This window comes from Alligator sinensis, unplaced genomic scaffold (assembly GCF_000455745.1).
Source record: "Alligator sinensis unplaced genomic scaffold, ASM45574v1 scaffold628_2, whole genome shotgun sequence".
NCBI classification, from domain to species: domain Eukaryota; kingdom Metazoa; phylum Chordata; order Crocodylia; family Alligatoridae; genus Alligator; species Alligator sinensis.
Window position 1 is genome coordinate 5,487,639 of NW_005841833.1, and position 8,085 is coordinate 5,495,723.

General features: G+C 45.9%; 1 protein-coding gene across 1 annotated transcript in view; it reads left to right on the forward strand.

The window, feature by feature from the left end:
- Window positions 1-6,831: 6,831 nt before the first annotated feature.
- The window catches only part of SGSM1 (small G protein signaling modulator 1), an 81,983-nt gene continuing 80,729 nt past the window's right edge, over window positions 6,832-8,085 (forward strand). The window contains exon 1 of the mRNA XM_025199486.1: window positions 6,832-6,863. The gene's annotated coding sequence lies outside the window, so the exon portion shown is untranslated. The remainder of the gene's footprint in view (window positions 6,864-8,085) is intronic.

Genomic DNA, 8,085 nt, shown 5'->3' on the forward strand with positions numbered 1-8,085 from the left:
GACATTATCATGTATAAAGTTATCAAATATGTAGTATTGATCTCAGCTAATCAAAACGTTTTAAATGGACACATAATCCATGTAGACATTTTCTGACATTTATGTTCAATTTTGAATCTTATGTTTTGAAATGTTTTGGAGATTGGCACAATAAATATTTTCAAAGCAAATGAGGCATTTTAGACTATTAGAACTACAGCGCTTTTGATGACATGACTTATCTATACTCATGCATGTGTCAAGGAGATAGGAATAGAAACAGAAAAGAATAGGGTAGCATATTTGATATTTACAACAAGCTTTTTATGAAAGGCCAACATCCTTCTTTCTAAAGCCAGGTTTTTGTAAGGTTCTTTCTTTCATGGAAATGATGTAGAATACCTGATACTTTTTCTAAAGTAGTATAACATGAAAGCTGTAATCAGCTTTTATGAATTGCAGTACAGTGCAAATTAACTATTACAAATTAATCCTATTGAGTCTCCACGTGATCTGCACAGTAGGCCTACAAGTTTCTAAAAGGGAGATGAGGGTTAGGATAAATGGTTTCAAGCACTTGTGCACACTTGCAATTTAATTTGTCCACAGCTTAATTTGGACTTTTTTTTATTGGAAGCAGCGATCCAAAAGTTAACGAGGAAGCAGTGCAGTTTCTTCATTAAAGTACTGAGATGCAGAACAGGGACTAGTCTATAATTTTAGAGCTAAGCAAACTTTTCTGAATCCAAATTGCTAACTCTTGACTTTTGGTTACTGCAGTACAATAGCAGTAGGAATAAAAACGAAATTTAGGACCAGCTGTAATACTTGGAACCAAGGTGCATAGTACCGTTGACTTCCATGGCAGGTCTATGTGCCGCCTTCAGTAGGACCATTATTTTGTTTGTTCTGGTAGCTTTTCAGTAGGCTACTTCTTCAGGAAGGTGGAATGCAAAACTATTCGGCATCCTTACACCAATGTCAGCCAAGGCTACCTTTAATGAATTATAAAAATTAAGTGTGCCTATTACAAAAGCTGCTATCACATTGGTAATAGACTGCTGCCTTCTTGGATATTCAGCTCAAGTGATTAATTTTTTTCCTAAATGCTTGCTGTGCTTAAGTGGCTAAAGTGGTTCTTTATTTCCTGCAATGGAGAGCTGTGAGCCAGCTACTGCCCTTGGTCTCAAAGAAACCTGCAAGCAAAGTGTTTCCTAAATTATAAAGGTATGCATTCAAAATAGCTGAAGGACTCTTTGAAACTTAAGCCAGAGAGAGAGCTGATATCTGTCCATGGGTGAGTGAAGTGGTGCAATGTTCCAACTTTTACTTGTAACCTGTTATTAGCTGGGTGCTACCCATGAATCAAACACCACAACATGTACTTTGCAAACATTTTGCTTTACAGCAAGGCCTAGGATCTCTACCGGTTCTTACCCATTTCTGTAGTCCCGCTGACGTGAGGGAAGCTACTGGTTAGCGGCTGAGGTACTGATTGTTATAGCGGTCTAGTAGCATGTGCAGCACATGCATTCACAAATGACTGAGTATGGGATTATTTGGTTAGCTTTTTATTTGTACAAAAAGATCTTGCAGGGAGTGGAGAATGAAGGTGAGCTATGACTCAGTAGAACTGTAGCTACAAGTGTGCTTTCCATCAATACCATACTAACAAAGGAGGATGTGTAATATTCAGCGAGATGAAGGCAGACTGAGACCGCCAGCAATGGAATACCCTGCTGTGAGTGTCGGGGGTAGGGGAACAAAAATGGAAGAGAGAGAATAAGAACTTTGCTTGCACTTTTACTCATGTTTTACTCAGACTGGGCATCATAGCAATTGGCTGTGTACAAACACTATCCATCATTACAAAACAGGTAAGCACCCAGGAATCATCACTGTTTCCAACAAGTATCAGTGCTCTTCAATGAAACTAAACCAGCAGACATCAAGTAAGACACAACAGAAGGTTTAAGACTAATACAAACCGACATATGGTTAGTCCAAAAGTGAAATTTGGAATGGTAAATAAATTAAAAAATCTTTCATTAAATATAATATGCCAAAGCAAAATCCAATTAATATTTATAACAGTGCAAAATAAAATAGCAGCATGTATATGCAACTGTAAACACTTAAATTCATTACAGACAATGCATACAACTGAGAGCTGCCCCTAGCTTAAAAACAACACTTCCGGAAGGATTTGAAAGCAGCATTGCTTCCACAGAGATGTAGCAGATTCTCACATGTGACTGGCTTTCCTGTAAATCTCTGGTTCTTAGAAATTTCCACTGTCACTGGACTACTTTCTAGTAACCCAAGCCTACTGCATAGCCAAGAAGGTAAGTGTTTGGTCGGGCCAAGTCAGAAGCTAGACTGGTCTCCACACAAACAAACGACATTGGTATTTTGGTGCAAGTCTATTGCTCCAGAAGAAAAGCAGCTAAAAGTACTTAGCAAACCGACTATGTTTTCCTTGCCTTGTTTGTCTCACCTTTCTGTATTTTAGTTCAGATATATGCACATGGCCATCTTTACAAAGCCAGGTTTCTGGTTCTGGTGGATATTTGCCTTGAGTGATTTGAATAAGACAATGCTAGAAACCAGCAGTACTCCACGCTAGAGCAGAAAACTGAATTCCTTAAAACTGTAAAACCTGAAAATGCAATCTGATGCATGCAATTACTTGCAAAATAAAGATGTTTAGGAGAGAAGTCAGAACTCAAGCTTTCCATTTTATGTCACTCCTGCCAAGATACTTTATTAGGGCACTGGGTGTGTGAGAGATTAGATATCATGGACTTTGGCAGGTTTATGGTGGAGTTTAATCAGTAACTGGCAGAAATGGTACGTGACCCACCCTTTGTAAAGTGTGGCATGTTGTTTTAGAAACACGCAGATGCTGTGTTTAGTGTCCATGAAGTTTGTTGCTATCGTAAACCCACCCAGGAGCCAAGAGCAGAACTCAAAAATGCAATAAATCTGTGTGGAAAAGCCTTCTTATGGACACTAGCAAAGTAAAAGACTTCATATAGTAGTAGCCTCTCCTGTCAGGATTAGGACAAATGCCAAGTGCAGTTTGCAGCTAATGTTTCCAAACAAGTGCTCAGTTAGACATCTACAGCAGTGCTGCCAGGCTGATGGCCACATTTAGTTGTTGTCTAACTTAAGGCATTCATGTTTGAATATCTGGGTCTGTCCAGGGTACAAACTCCTGAAAATGAGGGATGAGATTGCCAGACCCTAATTGTAGTGTCTTTAAGAGCAGTTGCCCTAGTACGGCAGTGGGGGGGGTGTTTCTGCAAAAGAACAACTGGTTATGCTTTGCGGGTGTGTTTCTGCAAAAGAACAACTGGTTATGCTAGAACAGAGAGACACCCTTAGCCACTTTCACAAGTGACTTAGGCGCTTACAAGCCAGAGCTTGGGGTACAAGTCAGGTTGGTTTTACAGCAGCTATATAGCACATCAGTTGTAACAAGTACCAGTGCTTTGATCCCAAAGTTTCCACATGCAATGTGATTGATCCAGTATTCCTGTGACAGCCGCTCGTGCTCTGCTACCGTCTTCGAATGGGCTTGTAGACGCACACTGCCATCAGGATCATGGTGATTAGCAGGATACTGAAGATACTCCCCATCAGCACTGCAGGAAGGAAAAAGTGACATGTCAGGAAACAGGAATCAATTTTGAGCGGGAAAAAGAAGCTCTACAGTTCTTGTCTTAATTAACGCAACAGGTTCCAAACCGATAACCTCAGGGAATTTTTGCTCAAAACAAGAGGCTCGCCCACGCTCTCTCTGGCCCAACAGGAAAGACTGAGTGAGACCCACCCCAACATGGTCCAGTAATGATGGGGAGGTGGAGGCTGAAGTTCAGGTCCCTGGTCTGAATCGGGCAGAACAGACCCTTCCACCTCCCCAGCTCGGTGCCCTGACTGCTTCACTGTTGCTTTCCCTGGGGTAGCTAAGGGCACATCTCTTATTTTTCAAGAAAAATGTCAAGATTTTTTTTAGGCTTGTTGCTTTCCAGAAGACAGCTTCTTATCTTGTAACTGGGCCTACATTTTTAGTATCTCAAGCTAGGACCCTGCATATAGCAGCATGAACACACTCCTTATCTAGCTCAGCCCAGATTACCAGGGTACCAAGACTGCTTTGTTGAACAGATTTGTCCTGGTAATTGTTTACTGGTCTCCAATTTGTGTCACCCATAAAACTTCACCAGCTGTGATCTCACGCTTTCCTTCAGATCCGGGATAAAGGCGCTGAACAACAAACACTGGGACTAGAGCTAGACAACCCGGTTGATTCCTTTTGTGTGGCTACTGTGACAGCTGAACTGCCCAATTTTGACCTACTATATTACTAATTAATACCTTTTTGTTCACCCAGATGTAGAAAGTCTGCCCCCTTCCCCTCTGTTTGCCCACCCCCTTATATACATGAGAGAGGCACATATACAACAGCAAAGGAAAACCCCACAGGATATCAACCCAGTTGTCTTTCAGGTTGCAAGACCACGGCAGAGCCAATATGTACTCTGCCCTCTGCTCTCATTTTCAGATCGACTGGGGGGGAAAAAAAGTGAGAATCTGGTTGTAGCTAGTAGACAGCTTAATTGGTCACACGGAGAACATGCCTCTTTATCTTCATCAACAGCCTCTTTCTTAGCAGTAACATTTCAAAAGGAACTCGAAGCGATTTTCCTGATAAGACGGTTGCTCTCTAAAAGGCCGCTAGTATCGCCAACTTTTTTTGTGTCGGGCGTACAACACCCGAAGACAGATAAGCATGTGCCAAAGCGAACCAAGCGCTGGGCGCTCCTTTGTGCTGCACAAGATCCCTTGTTCTCGCTGCTGGTTGTCATCTGATCATCGCAGGAGGCTTCGCTGCGTCCGACGGCTGTGCGGTTTACGAACCGGCCTTGATGAACCTTGACCAAGTCGGTTTTCAGCTGCTCCTGCCCCTTCCTGACGTGGCGACCGGCCCTACGCGCACCTCCAGGCTGCCACGTGGAGTGGTCGCGCAGCAGTCGTCGCCCGTGTCCGCGTGGAGAATGTTGGGGTCTGCGGTGCAGCAGCAGCTGCCTCCACTTGCACCCACGGCATCCCCATGCCCCGTGTGTCCCCACCGCAGGCCAGGCCCCGAGCGCGGCGCAGGCCCCACGGCCCCGGGTCGTGTCGTGACTCATCCCCCCCCACCCACGGCGGCCCCCAGGCCCCGGCCCGGCCCGGCCCGGCCCGGCCCAGCCCCAAGCACTCAGCGCCGCCCCGCTCCACCTGGGCTGAACGTGCTGCCCCCGGCCCGGCCCAGCCCAGCGAGCGGCGCCCCCGCCCCGAGCTGTGCAGCCAGGGCCGCGCGCCACCCATGTGACTGGGCTATGGCTGCGGGGGAGCGAGGCTGCCTCGCACATCATTCCCCCCCTTCTCCACCCGGGCAGGCCACCATCGCCGTGCCCCCCCGCCCCGCGGGCGTGTTGGACAGCAGTGCCCGCACGCCCGGGGGTGTTTAGTCGGTGTGGACAGAGGGTGGACAAGGCTTCCTTCACCTCAGGAGACGCAGCCGCAACGGGGGGCTACAGACATGGGTGCGGGGCGAGGAGCTGCGTTTTGGTGCTCAGGGCAGGGGTCCTTTCCGACCCTAAACATCCATGAAATCTCTGGTGCGCAACGCACCGCGCAAGGCAGCCGACGCCGACCGCGTAAGACTGAACTCGCCCGGTGTTTTCTGGTATAAAAAAGGGCCGTTCGCACATAAAGCCGGTGAAATGCACTCCGGACGACGGCAGGACGGTGCCTTTGCCTGTCCTCATCTGGGACGCTTCACTGCATCGCTTGTGCTGTCTGATACGGAGTCTGATGGCAGGTTCGTGAGGGTAAATCCAGATTCACTGGGCGGCTTGGCCCGGCTCCACGTAGACACGGAGCTGCAAGGGAGCACGTGCACCGCACCCAAATGCAGCCCCGGGTGTTCGGCTGCTTCTCGCTGTGCTCCGCGGTTGGAGGTGCACGCTTCGGCGGGACACACTCCTACCGCCTGCCTGGAGCCGTGTACGCCGGGGCTTGTAGTCCGGAAGGACGCAATCAGGGATTCTCTCCTTTTGGCCAAGGGAATAGCACACGTACAAGAAAGGTTAAATTTGCAGTGAACTTAGAGAGTTTGTTACAAGTGATTCCTCAATTACGCCCTTTTCCCCCAACCACTCTCCATCTGGATTTTCTCTGATGCTTCCTAGCGCTTTGAAAGTGAGGTTTTCTGTTCTCTTGAGAGAGCGAGCCTTGCAGCGAGCCTCCACTTGTTCTTGGCATCGGTCTTAGGCATGTTCTGTTTGTTGTCTTTCAGAAAGGATCCTTATCACCATCAGTCTTATTAGCAAACTGTACCCGGCGTTTGTGCAGAGAAGCTGTTCTAAAACAGCCGTCTGCTCTCGTTCCACGTGTCTACCCTGGGTTTACAGAAAAGCACGAGCAAAGATGATCAAAGTCTGTTTGTAAAGGAAACCTGCCTGGAAATTAACCGTCATAAAGAACTATTTGCAAAATAGATATGAATAACTCATAGCAGTTCTAGGGTGATTTATATTTGCAGAAGTTTATTCTTAAGTCTAATATTGGCATTTATGAGAAAATGGTTTCACAGCCCTGTCAGAAATGGGTAGAGTGAAAGCTGCAAAAAGAAGCTTGCTGCATGCAGATTTATAAATGAAATGATATTTTTTGAATAGCAACGTTTCATTTATAAACATCCAGAATAACAACACGCTGAGTTCGAAAGACATGCCAAAGACACGGATCAATGACAGTACATTGGCTGTAGTAGGAAACCTGGGAGTTGTAAGGTGTTTGATGGGGACAACAAGGACTCATGAAGGCTGAAAAAGGTAATAGATGATGATAAAGGTGCACTGCTGAGATCCCAGAACACTAGTGCAGACCATGAGTACAGGTGTGTTGCAGTGACATGAGGTGCGTGTGTGTTTTGTTGCCCATGACTGGTTGGATTTAGAAGGGCTTAACTGTGTATCCTAGGGCCTGTACTGCCAGCCACTGTTGGAGAGCTGCCAGCAACACCAGTTGTAGGAGCCTGTGGTTTTGGAGCAGATAGGGTCACTATCACATTTCAGGCAGTGCTGACACCTGTAACACCCTGAGTTACCAATGGTTTGCCTTAGTATTTGCTTTTTAAAAAGAAAATAGCTGAGGAGTACTCCTGTCTTACTGGAGTGTCTAAACTGAAATCCAAGATGCTATCTCCACTGCCCCTGTTCAGGGAGACAAGGTTCCTTGGGTGAATTGGATATCTTTTATTAGACCAACCCAAATAGTTGGAGAATAGTTATTAAGCAAGCTTTCAGGGAGAGCATTTTAGATAACTATGATGTTGCCAGGGCTGTGGGATAAAATGGGGCATCTACATTTGAGTCTGGGTGTGTAAATAGAAGAAATAGTGAGCTTCAGCTTTTTGCCTGCATATATACATGTGTTTATGGTTTATATCTACCTGTTCTTTTTTGTTACTTGTTTGGGAAGCCTGGCCTAGGGAGCAGGATGCCAGGCCTGGACTTCGAGGTCTGGGGTTTGCCCTTGTTGTGCTGTCTGGAGAAGTCACTTCCCCTCTGTGTACCCATCTCTAAAATGGGATAACAATAGCAGCTTTTAGTGACTTGCGATCTATGACTAGAGGGGCACAATGTAGCATCGTCATGTTTGGGACAGTTTAGTGAGTGATGGTTTTGAGGATCACCTTTAAATGGAATTTCCCTCCTGGGCACTCAGTTTAGCGGAGTGATGGTTAAGTGCTAAGACAGGACAGATGCTGCAAGCTGAGTTACAGGCATTTATTGAGAGGACCTGCCTCTACCCCATGCACTGGCCAGTTATCAGTACAAATTTAGATCCACCGTAGAAGCTATTCCAATCTCTAACAGCGTTTAAAAAAGGCCAGCAAGGTATTCTGAATTCCCTTGAAAACGTCAGAGCCCAGATCCATAACTAGGCTTATCTCATAATAATCACCATCTAATCTGTTCTCCATGTCACTTACATTTTGAATAAACAGTTTTTGCACTTGGCGTTCAGTACATTTGAACCAAAGACCGACTG